Source organism: Triturus cristatus, chromosome 7 (genome assembly GCF_964204655.1).
Source record: "Triturus cristatus chromosome 7, aTriCri1.1, whole genome shotgun sequence".
NCBI classification, from domain to species: Eukaryota; Metazoa; Chordata; class Amphibia; order Caudata; family Salamandridae; genus Triturus; species Triturus cristatus.
The window spans coordinates 1,020,996,811-1,021,018,499 of NC_140590.1; the positions used below are offsets into that span (position 1 = coordinate 1,020,996,811).

A 21,689-nucleotide genomic window follows, 5' to 3' on the forward strand; every position below is an offset into this window, starting at 1 on the left:
AACAAAAAGGTACCCCAAAATTTAGACACCTTAAAATTTACCTCATTAAGTACTCCCACAGTTTACTGTATCGGAGACACTGTGAAACCCCAATCTCATGGGGCAAGGTTTCCCCGAGTTAAGGCCCATTCCAAAACATCAAAATCAAGAACAACACAGTTCATCAAGAAATAATGAATGAGCCAATCAATGACTGAGTTCCATATCAGTGAAAGTTAAAGGGGTTTTATTACAAAAATTCAAAGTAGGCAGTAGAGAGTGCATGCCATGAAGGCTCTTGGATGCAGAATTATACAGAGTATGTTAAAGTCAGAGCATGTTCCAATGGGCAGCAGAATCAGGAAATAACCAGCCAGTATCCCTAGTAGAACAGGAAAGTTTTCTGGCTCTCCCACAAAACTGAGGTTTTTTTCATGCAAAACCTACATAGAAAATAAGAATGATTACAAAATCATCATGGTGTGGGCAAAAGTATCTTCACACATAGGCACTTTCCCATGCACTTGAATTATTAACCCCCTTTATTCGTATCTGGAGATGTTCTAACAAATATGAAACATTTCTCTGAATAAATAGATCCAGTGCGGAAACGGAAAACAAAGCTACATGTAACAATATTGCATTCAAACCGGTGAGGGTTCACCATGAGCAGGACAACAACATCAATGGAAATAAACTATTAGGACTTCAGCTTGACTGTGCGCTGCGGAGGCTGTGGGGAGAGGATGTGGGGGACATGAGTGAGTGTCAGAGATGACTACCAATTTAATGCAAAACAGGGTTTACACAGAAATGTATCCTAACTAAAACACATTATTAAACACACTTTTACAGATCATAAGAAATGTTTTTCTAATGTAATTATGTTAATTGAAACTATAGCTATAAAATCATATGTGAAAATGGCTATTGCACATTTTTAATGATACCCAAAAATATAAATCCACAAAACTCTAAACAAATCTTTGTCTCACATTATTCATCCATCTACTCATTCAACCATCATTTCTCTGTCTGCTCTTACAACTTTTTTGTACTACTTTTCAGCCTTAGCATGTAACCGAAGTAAAATATCCAACATCCCAGATTCCCAGCCCAGAGGCTTGGGAGGATGCAGTCTGTCATCGTCTTAAGGTAGCCTAATTGAGCTGGACAACACTGTGGCCCATATTACTGACAGCGAAACAGCATAAAGTGCTGCACCACAAACGAAATAAAAGCTAAATCTCAAACTGAGCTGGTACTCATTTTATCAACATTGGTGGGGTAAAAAGCGGAGTCGAGGCAATGCAATACCCGCTGTGACCACGCTTGATGTCCGATTTTGAGTATGGTATCTGCTTTCGAGTTCTGATTTCTTTAAAATCATCAATATACCTTGAATTACAGCGGAGTGAACTCTGACCTGACCTGGCCCCGAACCTCACTCACGGATACAGGAGGATCTGTTTCCAGAAGGATTCACAGTTGAACCAGTTGCATGTTGCAGGTGAAGCACGTGGGGCTTGAACAATGTCAATATAGCCCCGCGCCCACAGGCCAAGACGTGCTAATGTAACCACTCTGACCCTGGGGGTGAGCCCACCATGCACATGGAACATTTAAAAAAAATGTATTTAAGCAGCATCAGCTATCCAAGGAGTACACAATGTACGGAACAGAAGAATCTAGGTCATTCAAGTTCAAATTTAATTATTAGAGAAAGTCTGGGGCGCTTTCTATTGGAGCTACAAAAAAATCAAGCATTGGCAATGCCAGCAGATCTGATTGTAGGTGCCAGTCTTTTGGCTTTTTCAATTCTTATTTTGATTTGTCATGGGTTTTGCAAAACTTTACTGCTGGGGAAGCTGCTGTCCCTCGTCACTCTGAAAAAGCCATTGGCTAAAAGTAAAAGTATTTTGGGGTGTCAAACAGCACACATTACCACAGAAGTCCCCAGCACTGTAAGGAACTTCTTTGTGTGTGTGTAAGTGTTCCCTGATAAAGGGCTGAATGCCATCGGTCACAGTGAGGCTAGCACATTTCTGAAGTGGGCTGGCCTACTGCACCATGCTGTAAGTTGCAGTGGGTGAAACAAAAATGTGGATAACACAATAACGGACCAATGGATAAAGACGGCAGGCGGATAGTCTCTATAAGTAAGTATATTATACATATTATTTTAGTAAAATAAAAATGCCTTGACTAACCCCAGACCAAAAAACAACATTGTTGTAATTCCAGCCATTCTTCTTCTAGTAGCAGAAGACCAAAACAGTGCCATCACTCCACCACCCTGCAGACACCACTCAAACATACAGCACTCAGGATATCTGCAGGCATGTTTAGCAAACTCAATGGGCCCCTGCCATGGCACTGTTTTTTGAACACATGTTCCACTTGTTCTTAAATTCAGGTTAAGGCCGATGGGTAGTAAAGAGCTATATAAATTCAGATACCATACTGTAACTGTGACCACAAATGACTGTCTGTGTTGAGCCTGTCTATTACAATGTCACTGCTCCCTCTGTACCTAATAGAATCTAAGAGATTTAAATGCTTTCCTTTCGGCCTCAATGGTGCTTGCGTATAAGGAAGAGGGGTTGAAGAGAAGTGTGTCCTTACTAATAGTCTCTAGCTCGAGAGGCCCTTCCCTGAATACAATGCTGAACCTAGCGGCAAAATCAGACCTGAAACATATTGTAATGTTTGCCCCGTGCCCTGCTGCACCAGTTTGACAATTGGCATGAGGGTTATAGGGTGGACCACTCAAGGAAATTACTTTAGAGAATAAACTGTTGTCACAGGCAAAGACTAAAAGACAAAAAGTGACTTTTGGTGTATGTAAAACATGAGAGAGAGAGAGAGAGAGCTTTTCTACTTATCAAAACGGTGTGACCCTAGGCAAAATGTTTATAACAGCAGCACCCGGGAGATTAAGTGATTTGCCCAGAATCACAGGATGTTCAGCGTCATTACCGAGACTCGAACCCAGTTGCCAGGTCGAGGGCCCTAGCCCTTAGGCCAACTCCTCTCCTATTTAGAAGACTATAATGTGGCTCCATCCATAATAAGAATATAGGCCACATTAGCGGTTCACGTGAATATTGACTTGCCTCTTAGTTCATTATTAGCATTGCCATCAAACAGGAGGCGTGAATGTTTCTCAGTTCATATTAAAAAACGGTTACTTTTAATACATATTCTGTCTCTGCAGCGCTATAATCTGGTGTACTAATTTGAAACACTTCTGCATAAACGTTTTGGAATTTTGAAAGGACTGTATCGTATCCTGCACATTATACATGCCAAACATTTTCATGGCTTGACTCATACATGGACAATTAGAGCCAGGCCAGACCATTGACTCGACTCTGGCACGACGTAACCTATTATTTGCTAACGTTCCCCCCTCTGTTTGCGAATCGGACCTAGTACGTTAGAGTCCGGAGACAGGGCTGTTATTTCTGTTGGTTTTTCTTGCTGTTTTCATTTCACTAAGAGCTTTTAACTTTTTAACTTGTTAATTTTTGGAGCAGAAACGTTAAAAAATATATATATATAGAGAGAGAGGTGTGTGTGTGTGTGTGTGTGTGTATGTGTGAGTGTGTGTATATATATATATATATATATATACAAAATTCCAGCAATCACCACCTCAGTCACGAAATTACCAACAAGTAGTCAATGTGCACTCCATAAAAGTACTACTTGAAGGGGTGCAAATTTACTACATTTTAGAATTCACTGACATTGGCAGTAGTATGCCTGGAAAGCTGTGCCACTCTCAGATTTACAGGGCATACAACTGGCCTCCCTCGTGTTCCTAACCCTGACATCAAACTCCCTGAAGCCCCAGCCCTAGCAGCTTTAAAGGCAGCCTCCTTCTCGAACCCTCCAGCTATGGCAGCATGCGCCTGCCTCAGATCATCCTTCCCAGAGAGAAGCCTCTTTTCGTCCATGCTGCCTTGTTGGGTGGGGTGAGGGATGCTCTGTACAGTGAGCCAAGCTCTGAGATCTCCTGATATGACGTCAAACCTCAAAGCCATTTCCCTGAACCTGACCCCTGTTTGAGACACAGTTTAGAAAGAGTAGTGTTCAACTGCACCTCGCAGCTTTATGTCTTTCACACAGTGGACACAGCACAGTGACATATGCAAATTGGCACGTAATCAAGCATTCCCGCGCCTACCTAATGGTGTGGCCAGCTGCCACGTCATCACTCCCGTTTTTTTTGCCAATGTTGGCCACCATCTGCGAAAAATATTTTTGGGATACAGCATTGACAAAGCAAGTAGGTGTCAAAGTTGAAACCAGGTGGCTTTTCCAATGCTTCTAGGCAAGTAATTTTCTATTTTGTGTCCTATCCCCCGAAAAGTCACACCACAATAATTCATTTTTGATCGAAAGCAGAGCAAGTAATGCAATGCTCTGCTTTCTGGGTTTGACGATTCAGAAATATTGCGATTAACGATTACGCATGATTTCTTTAGCCTGGTGTGTGTATGCTATGCATGTGATTCCAAATGAGAAATTGTGATCTTTTCAATTAATTTTGTCGAGTAATTTTGCCAAATTGTTATTTTTTTCAAATGGGCCGTATTGAATTGCAGTTTGCCTTTTAGTCATGTATTCTCTTTTTCATATTTCTTATATTTAAGACGTAACTGCACAATGTCTAGTTCATTTCATAAAAGCAAAAGTTCATACTTTTTGTGTTAAGTCACCATCTGCAAGACAGCCCAATAAAGTCAACATCAGGCCCCATGCGGGGCCTTATCTGTCATTTCTTGCTAGATTGTCTGAGGCGGTGCCTGGGAGCTGGGCTGAGCATGTAGAATATGTTCCTTGCTATGAACGGAATGCTGGCTTATTTCCTGCACGACGGGCTCTGACGTCAGAGCCTTGCTAAAAGGCAAGCTGGCACGAAAACACAGAATCTATCCATCTTCCACACCTCCCCTCCTTCGTCCATGTTTGGGGGCGTTTAGGGGTAGGAGATCGTGGGCATACACAGTGACCTAACGCTGGGTTTGGGGCATTTTGTTACATCTCAGTAGACAGACGCTCGACTCACTCAGCTATCTATGTGAAATTAGTTTGGTGGTCCCAGAACGGGTGCTCATAGGGAGGCGGGACAGATACCCAAAGCAGCAAGAGACAATATTTAGATTAATACTAGACTCACATAGCAGGACACCATCTCAGTGACGAGCTGGCCAATCAGGGTTCTTGCTCCATGAATTTTAAAAATAAATGGAAAGTAAAGATTAACTCTGCAGCAACAGTATAAACAAGTATTGGCAAAGCCAATAGATCTTGCGTTGTCCACCAACCATTTGGCTTTGTCAATGCTTATTTTGTTTCCTCATGTTTTTTGTAAAACTTTATTGTTGGGGAAGGTGCATGCCCTCATTAATCTATAAAAAAACAAAAAACATTGGCTAAAAGCCAACATTTTGTTTGTCTCAGAACGATGGACATTGCTATATTAGTCCCTTCCACTGGAGGGAGCTACTTTTGTGTGTTGATGTGTTCCCTGTGAAAGGGCAGAATGTTGTCACTTCAAGTGAAATTAGCCCGTGGTTTAGGTAGGCTCACCTACCGCTGCTTGCTATGACGGGTGGAAGAAAAATGTGAATGACACTACCTGACCAATGGATACAGAGGGACAGCTGAAATCCCCTTTAAGCATATTAGACATATAATTTTAGCAAATTTAAAAGGTCTTAGCCAACGCCAGACCTAAAAATAATTGACAACAAAGTGATGTGCTTTACATGTATCTGTCAAGAAAAATACATAAAATATTGTAATATTCAGGTTTTCACGTGTCACAGGAGCATTATTTTTCTACGCTATGTTGAAAATGTCCCTGCATAACTGATGATACCTCGTTCAACACAGCCCTAAAAGCAGCCCCTTCCTGTATCCCATTTGACCACTGCAGCCCTGCCATAGAGGTCTGTCCACAGTGGGAAGCAGACATAGATCATGCTTTCCTGCCTCGTATATTTCAGCCTTCCGTTTTGAATCTCATTCAATGTCTCTCGTCACCCTCCTGTGGCGGTGTGGCCATCGCTTCACTGATCCATCAAACGCTCGACGCGTCATGCACTCTGACTGCACAAGGTGCTGCTGGGCACCCTCAGGGCAGGAGGGTGGCTCTCCATAGAGGTCGACGAGCTAGAGAATTTATGCGGAGAGTCAGTTTAATTTGTAAAAAAAAAAGATAAGTGCCAGGGCTCTAGTCAGGAGGCCATTGCAGCTTGCAGCCGCCATTGCCACTGCCGTCGTTGCTAATGACAGTACCCACACAACTACTACGAAGCAGCACACTACAAGTGTGACAATTCAGCCTATTCCAGGCCCCCAAAGCTATGAAAATAGCTGGGCGGCAGGTATTAGTTGTTGTTAATGCGTACTGAATTAATAAACAATTGCTGTTCTGCTCATCTCTAATTTATACAAACAGCACCACCAAGTGGCAGCTGTCATAAGTGCCAGTGTTGACAACTAAATGATGGTGCCGAGCACCGGAAACCACTGGCTAAAATTAAGCAATGGGGAGAGCTGAGCCAGAGCCAAGCCAAAGTCGAGTCAGGGGTCTGGCTTGCATCTTAGAGCCAAGTAACAAGCTCAGCCAGCAACTTCCTGGTCAGTTTATGGCAGTCATGGTGACAGGAAGAGGGAAAGAGGGATGCACAGGGATGGGGCTGCTGCAGACTGGCCCATTGGTGGATGTGCCACATTGTAACAGACTGGTGCCCGTCTTAGGCCAATATTAGAGGCAATCATAGTCAGTCAGTCACATGTCACAATACTGACTCTGCCCTAACCCTGCCAGCTTTTCACATAATGCTGTGCCTTCTCAATTCTATTCCTTGGCTTATCTCCCCCCCTTTTATTTCTCCCCCATTTCTCAAAACTCTTCATTCCAAATGTCCTTTCTTTTCTTGTCCCTCTGCGGGGAGTCACCTGCCTCCCTCTCGGCCCTACCTCTTTCTAAGCACTGGCGTTCTTCCCCGGCCATGTCTCTCTTTCTATCTCCTGCCCAGTTTCTTCTACAACCTCTTTCCCCTCCTTTCTTTCCCCTCCTTCTCTGGCTCGCTTTTGACCCGAGGGTCCTGTAGGGCCGAACCAGAGCCGAATCCAGGCTTCAGTGACTCGCCCACCTCTTGCTCTATACTGGGGCACTACTTCTTTTTGGACAAAGAACAGGTACACATGACGGCCACATCAAACTTCTTGTTCAGGGAGCTACACATGCATTTTGGCATTCTTTTTCAGGAGAAACACAAGGACTGCGGGGCCGACTCACAAAGAGTTTCCATGCATGCGTTAGATTTAGATATAAAGACAGATTGCAGGAGCGTTCAACCAACCAGCACCCGCAGGCTGCAGTCTTCCCCCATAGCATTGTGGGACTCGTAGTCCTAGCATTTTTCATTTCGTTTCTCAGTTTTTTTTTCAAGAGTATGATAATGATACATTTTTAATGAGGAAATATCTTTTTATTTAAACAGTTAGCATAGGCCAATGTTCATACACGTAATCTGGCATCAAAGGATATGAAAGACGCAGTTACTACATCTACCACAATCCCATTGGGCAGCACTGAGGATCACTGTTATATCCTACTTAATTGATTATCATTTTAGTCCAGCCCTGCTGCCACTAGCTGCTCAGCCAGAGCGTGAGATGGTCATAGAATGTTGGTGTGCCTGTGATGCATGGAATGCCTGGGTGTCTGAGTGGATGAGTGTTGGCAGTTGAAGATGGGCTGAGCAGCTAGGGAGGCTGCTCCTGGTGGGGCTGGTACCACACTAGGCTGGCTGGAGTAGAGACAGATGTAACCTGAACTGGAGACTGAATAAAGATGGCTTAAGAATACCTCCTGGCTCCAGGTGTCTTTCTACAGAGATCACAACATTTATTTTGGCGACGAGGATGGGATCACAACAATCACACCTCTGAAGTGTTTGCTTGCTACCAGAGTCCGTATTCATGAGCTCCACTTAGGCCTGGAAATCTTAATATAGGCATCAACGAACTGTGCTTGAGTCACAAACTAAAGCCAAAGTCAAAGTCAATATAAGTCGTCAACACGTTCTATGGGGTGCGTCATGTATGCAGCTCATGCAGACATCAGGTCCACTTAATGGGTGTGCACACGTGGCCAAACTCAGGGGGGTTTGAAGAACCACTAGCCCAGTAGTAACTTTTGCAGTATTCACAGCCCTCTCATATATTATGCAAATGAATAGAACATTTTGTGTACCAAACAATGCACTATTATCAAATTATGTTTTCGAAAGGGTGATATGTATGGGGAAAAAAATCAATAATTGAAGAAGGAAATAAAATGTAAATAATTTTGTGATTAATCAATTTTGCTAAGCTTATTCGTTTGGAACCTACTCAAACCATTAATGTGCACTGACAGCAATAAGAAAATTGTTTTATGTATCCCAAATACACGTGCTTTGATTATGCACAACTCATACACATCTCCGTGAATCATCATATAGCAATTACTTATGCAAATGGGGTATATGTGGTTTATATTTTGCAAAAGTTGTTGGGGCAGATTTACAAGCCCCTTGCGCCTCATTTACGCTGCCGTTGCGTCACTTTTGTGACGCAGCGGCGGCGCAAATCCTGCGTCATAGTGCGGGGTACTTACAATGTGACGTACAAGATGCGTCACGTTGTAAAGCCCTGCGCCACATGTAGGCGTTCCTGCGCAGGGGGGGCATTCCGGCGCAGGAACGCCTCCTAAAAGGGGCTGAGTGAAATCTACAAGATTTCACTCAGTGACTTTTAGGCCCATGCTGCGTCAAAACCCTGCGCCTGCTTGAAGCAGGCGTAAGGATCGACGCAGCATTAACAAGATAGGGCCCCCCAGAGCATTGCTGGAGCTGCGTCGCGCTTGCGACGCAACTCCAGCAATGCACCACTTTTACGGCACAGATGCGTCACGCATCTGTGCCGTTTTTGCCCCATGGTGCGCCGCATTTACAATGCGGCGCATCCATGGTGGCGGAGCTGTGGCGGACAATAACTGGCGCATCCCTGCTGATATTCAGGGATGCGCCAGTTATTGTAAATATGCCCCGTTGTTTTTACTCAGACTTTTATTAATCGGGCGCTGTGTTCAGGCTTGATCACTACTCCATAAAAGGCTGATTTACTCGAGTGAAATATCCCCAATGCCTTGAGCAGACCATGCGATAGCCACCCCACCTTTATTTATCTGAATTTTACGTTTTTTCCCCTTAATTTTAGTGCCTAGGCCTCTTAGTCGACCTCTTAGCTCCCTTAAATGGAATACCCGCTACTACGATATATGGCGTCATTTAATCCCCCCAAGAAGTTGACATTTCGCTACATTTTGTACTTATCCCTACTAAATATCCAAAGTAGGGCAATGACAAAATTATGTTCTCCCACTTTCTGCTGCCAAATTTCTTTTCAGGGTGTTTCTAAATGTTGGCACGTATGCCCCTTTCTGACCAGGCATCCTGTTTGCGCAGACAGGATGTGTGGCATTCCTGCAAGCCGGCGGCAGGCGCGGGGGTCCTGAGGAAGACAACCGAAGGTGGAGGCCACCTCCTGCCACTGCCCGGTGGAGACGGTGGCCAAGGGTGTCTGCCGCCATCCGGCCTTCGTCTCCTGCAAATAGAGTCCTCGGCCACCATGTTTACTTCCTCCCATATGTTCGTAGAAAGTTCAAGAATGTCGCCGGATTCTTCGAGTCGGCCTATTTTCCTGCTTATTGTAGCACACAAAGGCCCTGCTTGAGGCCTGATTTACCGTTTGGCAGGCAGCGCCTTAGAGTGCCGTTGACAACAATGCACTTGTGATACAGCAGACAGGATATCCTCTAGGGGTTTTTAAGTGCATTTCTAAGCTTTATTAATCGTATGTTAATGTGTTATAACCAAAGCTAACTATTCCTGCGTCTTAACCTTGTTTGTTTAATAATTTTTGTGTTGCGTTTTTTTGACCAGGTACAACTTGCTCAAAAAAGTACCAGGCGGCCGAGCCACAATGCAACCCACCTTGGGCAGCCAATTCCCACTGCAGACGGCCTTCAGCCTGGCCCTGTCACAAACCCATTACAGGTGGCCGACCACGGTGCGCATGACTATAAACTACATTCCCTAATGGCAAAGTTGGGTTTTTAATTGTATTTGGTCTCCAAATGTGTCTGTAGTCTGCTGACATTTTGCAAGCACACCTAAAAAAGCGCCAATAGACCAGGACTTTGACAAATGGACCCGTGACAGGCATGGAACTCCCAAATCTGCACATTGTCTGCAGCCTTGGGATTGAGACCGCAGTCTATAGAAGGGGGCTCAACATCCGTCCATATAGTCCACAGTCATGTCATCAAGGGCATTGGCATGGTACATTTAAATGGCACCCATAGTTCGCCATCTAGATATCATGACTAAGCCTCTGCAAAACTTGCCGTATTTTCTTTGTGGAAATTATGTGAAACTCCAAGAATTTATGTGAAATTATACGCTAATATGCGAATTGCAGGTCCAGCACGTGTTCAAAATGGAAGCAAGTTAGGCCTCAGACTTGGGGCTCTATGACAGTCGGGGTCCACAAGTCCTACAGGGCTTCATGGATCCTGTGACACAGACAATATTGGGGGGAGCGGTTTATGTATTTGGGAACTTTTTTGGGGTCTCTAATTTAGGCGAGAGAGTCAGGATGTGCTCACCATGTCTCTTTATGTGCTTATCTTGCCTTTCCAAAATGTTTGAAGGATGTGGAGACTAAGTAAATATTAGAAACATTTTCAATTGTAGGTGTCCAATCAGATTATCCAAGTGAGCGGTCTCTGTTTTGGATCCACTGACCCAAAATAGATGACAGGAGAAAAGTTCAGTCGTTTAATAGAATGTGAGTATTGTTTAAAATGTGGGTTCGCAGATGGTCCTCAAACCCAGGCTTGCAGACCATCCACACAATAACAGTCCGGAAATCTCTATCTTGAATTACAGATTATCTCAATGTGAAGCCGAAAAACACTTTTAACACTAATTTCTCAAAAAGTACTCAACGGACTAACACCAAACCAAGCAAAGGCACTTCCTTGAGTAAATTTCACTTTTGTGTCACATGTGGAATTCCGTTTAGTTGTTTATTCTGTAGCGCAGTTCAAAGCGTCCCATGGGAGTGAAAAAAGCCAATTTCAACTTTGAATTTTATTTTTGCCCCCATTGAGCACATCGGTATGAAATTAACCATGCCAAACTCAAATTGCATGAACATGTTTTGAAACGCTTTGTGCAGACAATGTCTTTTCAATGGAAAGTCAGGCCAAACAATAGCTAAACAGTCACACTTGCCATCTGTGTAAGATATTCAATTTCTATCTATTTATTTATCCATCTAGCTCTATATATATATATATATATATATATATATATATATATATATATATATACACACACACACACACACACAAACACACATATATGTATATATATTAACAAGTGGCGTAGGTAGTTATAGTTGCGTTAGCTTTTCCATAGACGAGGTATTTTTTGTTTTTCTAATAAATTTGGCACCATTTGACGAATATTCACAAAACTTTACAAAAAAAAGCAGATTCACTTCAGGTCCTTATTGTGAAGTTTTTGGGTGATCTGCCAAGCAGGGGCTGAAAAAAAAGTGGGGTCCCAAAAGCATATTTCCCCATTCATTTTCCATAGACTTCTTTAAGAAGTGCTATCGGAAAAGCTGCTGAACAGAATTACAAATTTGGCAGGAAACTAGATCTTGGTTCGCAGAATGTTCTGTTTGTGATCGGGTATAAATCCGTTCAGTATGGTAATCCCAAGCCACGCACGACCAAAGACCATGTGTGGTGTGAAATTGGCTGCCTCCAGGTGGCTGCCTGCACATGTATTTCTTTTTTTATAAATATATTTATTAACATTTTCTTAATTACATTACAAAGATATTGTTCAGTAGCAAAACGTAGTATCATATTCAGTGTGACATTGGCATCATACATAAACGACAGAGGTGGACAATCAAATAGCTGCATCATATACATATACATCGTTTTGGGCCCCTTCCTGTTTCGCAACCCATCCACCCACCATAGGAGATCATTGTGTATCAGAGAGTGAAAGTCCATAATGTGTAAGCCATGGTTTCCATATTTTCCAAAACTTTTTGGGACATCCCCGTGCTTTATAAGTCGTCTTTTCCCCCAACATATACGTATCCATGCTTTTTCCCCATTCAAGTAGAGATGGGTTTGCCACTGCCCTCCATGCCTTAGCCAGGTCGCGTTTCGCCACCACTAATCCCAATTGAAGTAGGGTTAGCTTTGGTTTGGGGAGATCAACTTCAGTGGATATTCCCAGCAGAACAAACTGTGTACTGAGTGGAATTGTCTCTCCCAGGACAGTACCCAGGCTGCCTGCACATGTTGATGTGCTAACTCCTTGATAGAGCTAATAGGCCTGCTTCTTCTTATATTTTGGTATTCTGACCAGTTGACAAAGTCAGTAGGTATGCTTTACTTAAAATGAAACCTTTATATTGTTACATGACATAGTCAACCATGCACAGTGGTGGGGCGTTGGACGCCCAATCCCACGTTGAGCATGAATGAAGGCCCTGTATGGCTTGGGGTTGGATACCCTCTGAGGTTGGGCCCAGGCTGGACCAGGGCCAACCATGGCCAGACTTGATGCCAGGCCCTGGGCCCAACCCCATGCCATGATTGGTAATGACATCTTATTTTACATTTTTAAAAATTAACTGAAAAAACAAAGGTTAAAGTGACATTATAATCACTAATTGTAATGTTACTTTACATTAAAAAACCCTTAGATATTCACCGGGAAAAACAAAGGTGAAAAGAATGCTATAGTTAGGTGAAATGTCAGTTAAAATATACGGTTTTAAACTGACAATTCCACGGAAAGGCACCAGTTATGGTTACCTTAAGTAACTATTACTCGTGCCCTTGCAGCACGATGCTAATTATTGCAAATATAACATCACTGCAACATCTAAAATGGCCTCATTGATGACAACACAGTGCATGGCGGAACAAAGGATTCTATTATCAGAAGAGGAGTACCTTGAAGCCAGATTCTAGGAGTTTTTTTCACAGGTTACAGTATTGTTACCTAAGGGGAATGAATTTGAAGTGCAGCGATAACGGCCATGGCTGCATATATTCAATATGGTCACTGTCACCTACCTAGTGATTCATGACCAAAATTCTACCAAACACATGGACACAAGGTACGGAAGCCACAAAACCCAATGTGAGACACATGCACAGACAGAGCTGACGCGAAGCAAGAAGTGCCACACAACAACTTCTTCCCAGGAAGGGCAGGGACCATTTCACGATGCACACCCAGGATGCCACACCTAAAAACAATTTCATCATTGCTGGAGCTTCCCTTCATGGAATGATAGTCCACATTCACCTGCAAGTCGTAGCCCAATTAAAAGGGCGCACAGCACAATCAGCGAAAACATTGTCAGCCATTCCACACCCAGCCAAGGACAAATAAACGCAACCTCCAGTGAACCACTGAAGCCAACACCACCCACGCCTGCAACTAGACAACTTCCTTTGAATTAAGGCTCGTGCATATGGACCTGTAAAGGAGCAGCACACCTGAAAATTATACTCTGAAGGCACACTGCTTGAAGGTATTCCACACTACTGCAGTCCTACAACACTAACAAGGTATTGCAGAGTGAAGCTCACACAACAGGAGAACTGCAGCACTGGAACATCAAAACACTGGAACATTGGAACATCAAAGATCTTCAGTTGCTACCGGGCTATTGACTAATGGATGACATACACCCACCTCAAATTGAATGCCTCCAAAACCGAAATACTCACCTTTTGGCAACTGGAAAAACTATGACCCTCTCTACACCTGGCCTGACGATCTAGGACCACGGCCAAAAATATCTAATGAGATAAACTTTCTTGGAATTACCATTGACACCAAGCTATCATTAAATGCACGTGTTTAAGGTATCCAAATCAAGCTTTCTCCCAATGAAAACACTGCAACCCATATTTCCGCACCTAGGATTTCCCCACAAGGTTCAAGACAAAATCTCTCATGTCCTATCAAAACTGGATGAGGCTAATGGTCTGTATCATGGCTCACCTTGTCAACTATAGGAAAATTACAGAGAATGCTGCTGCTAGACTTCTTCAACCTGTAAAGTCACAAGCACATATCTCCCCTGCCTTGAGGGTCTTACACTGGTTACCAATTGCCAGAAGATCCACTTTAAAGCTGATTTGTATCACACACAAATGTCCACTCTTGCATGGAAAAGGACTACTTTTCATCAGGAGCAAAATCAACAAATACATACAACAAAGGAGCCTATGCTCGAGAATGCCTCCCCACCACAAAATTCCCAATAAAAAGAAAAAAACATGGACGGAAAATCATCTTTCTCTGGTCAAGCAGCCAGGCTATGGACTTTGCTACCTACAAACATAAGATGAACTGGCACCCATCTCATTTTTAGAATATTAGTCAAGAACTGGCCCATCCTCATGTGATGACTATACTCACAACACAACAGTGTACCACAGTAGTGCACTCAGACATGACAACCTAATCTTCTCAGTATATGTAGATGGGGTTGTCATTGTGCATGTGTCATTTTACATTGAACTATACCTCCTGTTATAAGCATATACATTTGTATAAGGGGGAAACGTATATTACACTAACAAGATACATCTGTATATTAGTCCATGCCAATATTGCTGCTTCTATCTATATATATGATGGGTTTATGCCTGCAACTAAATACTTAAGAACATATACATATGGGTACTTATATAGCAAGGTTTACTCCAGCCACTAAAACTTTACCAAGTGTCATGTACATATATGTATTTATATATGTATGTATAAGTTAATTTCAGTTTTGTTATTTAAAAAAAATGCTAATTTCAACCTTTGCCCCATCGCTCCTCACTTTTACTCCCAAACTTTTCTGACTACTATCAACTCCCAAACATCCTTATCAAACTTCTCCCTCCATTTAGGCCAATTCACTCAACTAACAGGCACACACGACCACTACTTACAAAAACAACTTACTACTTCCTCTTTTCCAATCCATTCCTTCATTCCATCCCTCCTCTAAGCTCTACTAAGCACAAGAAATCAAGAGCACAAACTTAACACAACTGATGCAAAAGGAAAAAAAACAATCATCACTAATCTACTAAACATTAAACTCTGTTGTTGGGTTCCAGAGTAGCGTGCAAAGCACTTCAATGCCTCGTCAGGGGGTAGTAAGCGCAATATAACGTACGCTAACTTGCCCATTGGAATTATAAATTCCCAGTAACTGCACTTGTGTGTGGTATTCCACTTATGAAGTATTCAGGTGGAATATAAGAGAAACAAATTCAAGAATCGGCAATGGTAATTTAGACTTCTGCATTTCTCGGTTATTTTACTCTCTAAGGAACGACCTGGACTCCCAGTAATGGCAAATCAGAGGGGGAAGAAATTCCGGAATTCATAACAGGCTCTTGTAATAAGGCTCAGGTGCATAGAAAAACTTTATTTTATCATGATTAACATGTGCTATGTATTAGCTCTATCTCTCTCTCTCTTTTTGTTCCTTCTTTCTCTATCCTTTTCTCTCTTCTCCTTCCCTTCTTTTTGTCTCCTCGTTCCGCTTTTTCCCTCTCTTCGTTCCTACCGGATCCTTCTCTTTTCCCTCCCTGCTACTGGAACAGAGTCATTTGCATTTCAAGGTTAACTATTGCTCATGCAACACTATATGTCATCCAGGTGCTTCACACTGTCTGGAAATCGCGGCATTTCTCTATTTGCTTCAGTGGACACCATCTCATATCTGAGGTGTTGGAAGACGGACCCTGGGGGAGTGGGAGAGACCACCCAGGGGGGCCCCCACACTGTACGAAGTAGCCGAGCGCTGCTGAGAAGCCTCCTAGGAGAGGTCCTTCTCCTATACCGTACCAGCACAGTAACACCACCACACAGGACTCGAGGCTGTTTATCACGATGAGCAATTCTTTATCAGCATTTAGGAAGTTACGGTTATCGATATATACAAGGGGGGATCGAGGGATACGCAAGAGTCTCAAAGTCTTCGGTAGGGACGGAGTAGCGGGACAGTCTTTGGTAGCAGCTGGGTACGAGGGTACCTTAGGCCCAGTTCTTGTTCCTCAAGCTGGAGGGACTCCGTGTCCCGGAGTGGTCGAGCCGCGACGGCGTCAGCAGGGCTCTGGTGATCAATTCGTGGAGCTTGAGCCGCGACGAGGTCAGCAGGGCTCTTAAGGTGGTTCAGCTCAGCTCGAGCCGCGACGACGTCAGCAGGGCTCTGGGGGAGGCTTCAGCGAGGTTGGGCCGCGACGGCGTCAGCAGGGCCCCGATGTTCCGTGAGGTTCCTTGTCTCAATAAGGTGGAGCCGCGACGCAGTCAGCTGGGCTCGTGGTATAGGGTCAAGCAAGAGTTCTTCTCCGTAGGGTCAGCCGCGATTCCATCAGCAGGGCTCTTGACTCCGGGATACAACTGCCATTCCCTTGCGGGGCCGCCCCAGATATAGGTCTGGAGCCCTTTGATGTCCGGACCCTCGCGCCTGGGGGGGGCGGAGAGGCCGGGCTGGGAGAGGCCAGACGCCCAGCGGGAGAGGCGCCAGGCCCGGAGAGGCCGGAGGATGATCGCACCTAGGTGTGGAGGGACGGTGGGGGTCCCATCGAAACTCTCCTCCTCCGGGAGAGGTGAAGTGGCCATGTGGTGCCCCCTGGCCAGATCTTGGTGCCTCAATGTCGGGGCTTCGCTGGGGCCGAGGCCGGGGAGAGCCGGGTTGCGTGGGCTGGTGCATGGAGCAAGCATGGGGGGAACCCCGAAGAGATGAGGGGCTCCTGTGCGGCCTGGAAAAGGGGGCCGCTGAGGCGGGTGTAGGCAAACGGATACAATCCAAGGGGGACCTCGAAGGGAGGAGAGGTCCCTGGCGGCCTGAAAGGGCGGCCCGTGTAGGCCGGTGCGGGGGACGAGCACAATCCAAGAGGAGTAAGACCACGCCACGAGGCCGGGTCCAACAGGCGTCCCCCCCAGCCGAAGGCAGGGAGAGTCACCCATTTCCTTGGGGGTTCTCCTCGTCGAGGCGGAAGAAGCGGGACAGGCCGTCGGCGTTGGCGTGGTCACTGCCGGGCCGGTGTTCAACAGAGAAGTCCATCCCTTGCAGCGAGATGGACCATCGCAGCAGCTTGGGGTTCTCGCCCCTCATTTGCATTAACCACCGCAAGGGCCGGTGGTCGGTCTGGACCCGGAAGTGGGTGCCGAAGAGATAGGGCCGGAGCTTTTTGAGGGCCCACACTACAGCGAAGGCCTCCCGCTCGATGGTGCTCCACCGCTGCTCCCGGGGCAGCAGCCGTCGGCTGATGAAGGCCACGGGTCTGTCGAGTCCCTCTGAATCTACCTGGGACAGGACGGCCCCAATTCCATATTCGGAGGCGTCCGTCTGCACCACGAACTCATTGCTATAGTCAGGGGCCTGTAGCACGGGGGCCGTGCACATTGCCGTTTTGAGAGTCTCGAAGGCCGCCTGGCAGCGGGGGGTCCAGTGCACCTTCTTGGGCTGTTTTTTTGACGTGAGCTCTGTGAGGGGGCCGACAATGCTCCCATAGTCTCTGATGAATCGCCGGTAGTACCCGGTGAGGCCCAGGAAGGTACGGACAGCTGTCTGGGTGGTGGGGGGTTCCCACGCCTGGATGGCATTAACTTTCGGTTGGAGGGGAGCCACCTGACCGCTCCCTACTTGATGGCCCAGATAGGTCACCGATCCTTGGCCTATCTGGCATTTGCTGGCCTTGATCTTGAGCCCGGCCCTTTGGAGGGCGGTCAGGACTGCTTTGAGGTGCCCCAGGTGCGCAGCCCAGTGGCTGCTTTATACGGCAATGTCATCTAAATAAGCCGCGCTGAAGGCCTCTAACCCGGCCAGGACCTTGTTCACTAGTCTCTGGAAGGTGGCCGGGGCGTTCTTCATGCCGAAGGGCATCACCCGAAAGTGGTAGTGCCCGTCAGGGGTGGAGAAGGCGGATCTTTCTTGGGCACCGGGGGTGAGCTGGATCTGCCAGTACCCGGCGGTGAGGTCAAAAGTGCTCAGGTAGCGGGCTGCCCCTAAGCGGTCGATGAGCTCGTCGGCCCGGGAAATAGGATGGGCATCGGTCTTGGTAACGGTGTTCAGGGCCCGGTAGTCCACACAAAATCGTAGCTCCGGGGGGGTGCCTGGTGCGGCGGCCTTGGGCACCAGGACGACGGGACTGGCCCATGGGCTGTCGGAGGGCTCGATGACCCCGATTGCCAGCATCTTCGCCACCTCAGCCTGGATGCAGGCCCGCACCCGGTCGGGTACTCTGTAGGCTCTGTGTCGCACGGGGGGACTGTCCCCAGTGTCGACGTCGTGGACACACCATGGAGTCACCCCCGGAGTGAGGGAGAAGAGGGCCGCAAAGGGCTGCAACAGTTGCTGACAGTCGTGGTGCTGTTCCGGGGTCAGGGAGGGGGCCAGGTGGACGCCTTCGATGGTCCGGTCGTGGTCGCTGGTCCGCAGGAGGTCGGGTAGGGGCTCGGAGTCGCCTTCGCCCCCGTCGTCGGTCGCTAGCGGTAGGCTTAGTTCAGTCCGGGCAAAGTGTGGTTTGAGCCGGTTAGCGTGCAGAACCCGGAGGGGGTTCCGGGGAGACTCCATGTCGATCAGGTAGGTGACAGGGCTCTTCTTTTCCACCACCTTGAAGGGCCCGGTCCATTTGTCCTGGAGGGCGCAGGGGTCAACCGGTGACATGACCCAGACCTGCTGGCCCGGCTCAAACTCGATGGTAGAGGCGTTTTGATCGTACCATCTTTTCATGTCCTCTTGGCTGGCCTCGAGGTTGGCTTCGGCCGGGGCTCGGAACCTTCGTGTCTGGTTGCGGAGGGTCAGGAGGTATTTGTAGACGTCGGGAGGGGCATTTCGGGGCTTCGTCTCCCAGCCCTCCTTGACCAGGCTGAGGGGTCCTCGGACTGGATGCCCGTACAACAATTCGAAAGGGCTGAACCCCAGGGACTTCTGCGGGACCTCCCGATAGGCAAACAGGAGGCACGGCAGCAGGACATCCCATCTCCGCCGTAGGGGCTCTTCCAGGCCCTTGATCATGCCTTTTAAGGTTCTGTTGAACCGCTCGACCAGTCCGTTCCCCTGAGGGTGGTATAGGGTGGTGAACTTGTACGTGACCCCGCACTGCTGCCACAGGGACCGCATATATTTAGAGATGAAGTTCGTACCTCGGTCGCTCACCACTTCTCGGGGGAACCCCACTCTCGAGAAGATCCCCATTAAGGCCCGGCCCACTACGGGGGCTGTCACAGTTCGAAGCGGGATGGCCTCAGGGTACCTGGTTGCGTGGTCTATGAGGACCAGGATGAAGCGGTGACCCAGGGCGGTCTGGGGGTCCAGGGGCCCTACGATGTCTATTCTGACCCGTTCGAATGGGGTGTTGACTGCTGGGAAGGGCTGGAGAGGGGCTTTGACCCGTCCCCCCGTCTTGCCGCTGGCTTGGCAGGTCTGGCAGGACCGGCAGTGGTTGTCCACGTCACTCCGCATCCGGGGCCAGTAGAAGTGGGTCACCAGGCGGCTGTAGGTTTTGTCCTGCCCCAGGTGCCCAGCGAGGGGCACATCATGCGCCAGGTTAAGGAGGAACTCCCGGAACCGGAGGGGGACCACCAGCACTCGACTGGCCCCTAGTTCTGCAATCTTCTGCTCGCTGTACAGTAGTCCTTCAGCCCAATAGACCCAGTGGGTTCCGGTCTGGTCACCGTTGGCCTGCGAGGCCGCTTGTTGCCGGACTCCTTCAAGGGAGGGGCAGGTCTTCTGTTCCTGCAAGAACTGTTCTCTGGTGGGGCCCCCGTCGTGGCGCCATTGGGCAAGTTCCGGGAGGGTGCCGAGAGAGGCGATCCCGTCCGGGGGGGGCACCGTGGATCTGGCATCGGTGTCCGCTTCTTCCTCGCTGGAGGCAGGCGGTGGCACGGGCCCCTCGGGCTCGACGGTGTCGGCGACCATGGTCGAACGGGGGGCCTGGGCGGCCATGGACCGGGTGGTGGCGCAGGCCCATTCGGGTAGTCCTAGCATTCGGAGATGCTCTCGCCGCTCCACTTGAGCCCAGGGGGAACTCTCGAGGTCGTTCCCCAGGAGGCAGTCCACCGGAGCGTCGTCGCGGACAGTCACCTTCAGTATGCCCGTCACCCCTCCCCATTCGAAGGGAATTTGTGCCATCTGGCACATGCTCTCGCTGTTGTCGGCCGTCCGGACGGGGCATAGCACATTTGGCAGGATCTGTTCGGGGGCCACCAGGTGGCAGCGGACTGCGGTGACACTGGCTCCGGTGTCACGGAGGGCTTCGGCCCGTCGACCATTGATAGTGACCCACTGTTGGTACTTCTGGGTGTTGCTCGGGATGGGGGTTCGGGGCACCATTTCTCGGCTGCCCAGGCAGACCAGGGACATGGCCGCCGGCTCCCACTCAGTGGACCCCCCGCTGAGGGGTTCTTCCTCTTCCTCCCCTTCTCCCAGGGCGGCAGCCACTAGTTGTCGCGGCGGGGGCCCGCTGGTCCCACTTCGTCGGTTCATGGGGCAGGCAGGGTCGCTGGCATAGTGTCCTGTTTGTTGGCAGCCGTAGCAGGTTATCGTGGGCCTGGGTCCGGTTTTGGCTGGCGCCGTCCCTCTTCGTGTAAGGCACAGGGAGGTGTGTTGCTGAGGCGGCCCCCGAGGCGGACTCCGGGGCGGCCCGGCTGGGATGTCCCGACTCCTGTTCGACCCTCCTCCCCCGCCGCGCTGGCGGGGGGGTCTGGTGGGGTTTCGCTGGTACTCCCCCATCGAGCTCCGGGGGACTCGGGTGTTAACCCATCGATCGGCCTCGGCGGCGAGCTTCCGCGGCTCGGTCAGCTTGCTGTCGAGGAGGTGTTGTCTTAGCTCCACGAAGCAGTTGTTGGAGAGGTGTTCCCAAATAATGAGGTCGACCAGCTGCCCGTAGGTGGTGACCTTGCTCCCCTTGATCCAACCTTCTAGGGCCCTGCTGAAAAAGTCAACATACTCTACCCACGTGGTACCGGGGATTTTCTTGCAGTCTCTGAAACGCTGGCGGTACATTTCCGCGGTTAGTCCATAGCGGGTGAGCAGGGCCTCCTTCATATGGTCGTACGAAGTCATCACCTCTTCCGGGAGCTGGAGTAGGGTGTCTCGGCCCTCGCTAAGGAACCGACCCCATAGGCCGGCACCCCAATCCTTCCGGGGTACCCGATGGGAGGTCATGGCCACCTCGTACGCCTTAAACCACTGCTGGATGTCGTCGTTTTTATAGTACTCTTTGAGGACATCTTTGGGAATATGGACCTTGGCTTCGGTGGGCGGCAGAGGGTCTCTATTGCTGGGGGTGCCGGTCTCCCCCTTCTGGGCCTTTAGCTCGAGTTCTTTGAGGCCCCGCTCGTGTTCGAGGGTCAGCCTTTTCTCCTCCAGCTCTCGATGCCGCTTCTTCTCCTCTATCTCCTCTTGTAGCCGTAGCTGTTCTATGGCCAATTTCTTTTCGGCCAGCAAGAGTTAGCCGTCCAGCCGAAGTCGTGCGAGCTCTAGCTCATGGGTCCGGACCTTCTCCCGCT

The 21,689-nt window shown here is 48.1% G+C and overlaps 1 long non-coding RNA gene across 1 annotated transcript in view; it reads right to left on the reverse strand.

The window, feature by feature from the left end:
- Positions 1–210: 210 nt before the first annotated feature.
- LOC146811036 (uncharacterized) overlaps positions 211–21,689 on the reverse strand; it is a 102,883-nt gene continuing 81,404 nt past the window's right edge. Inside the window, exon 3 of the long non-coding RNA XR_014966674.1 lies at positions 211–422. This is a non-coding gene — a long non-coding RNA (uncharacterized LOC146811036). The remainder of the gene's footprint in view (positions 423–21,689) is intronic.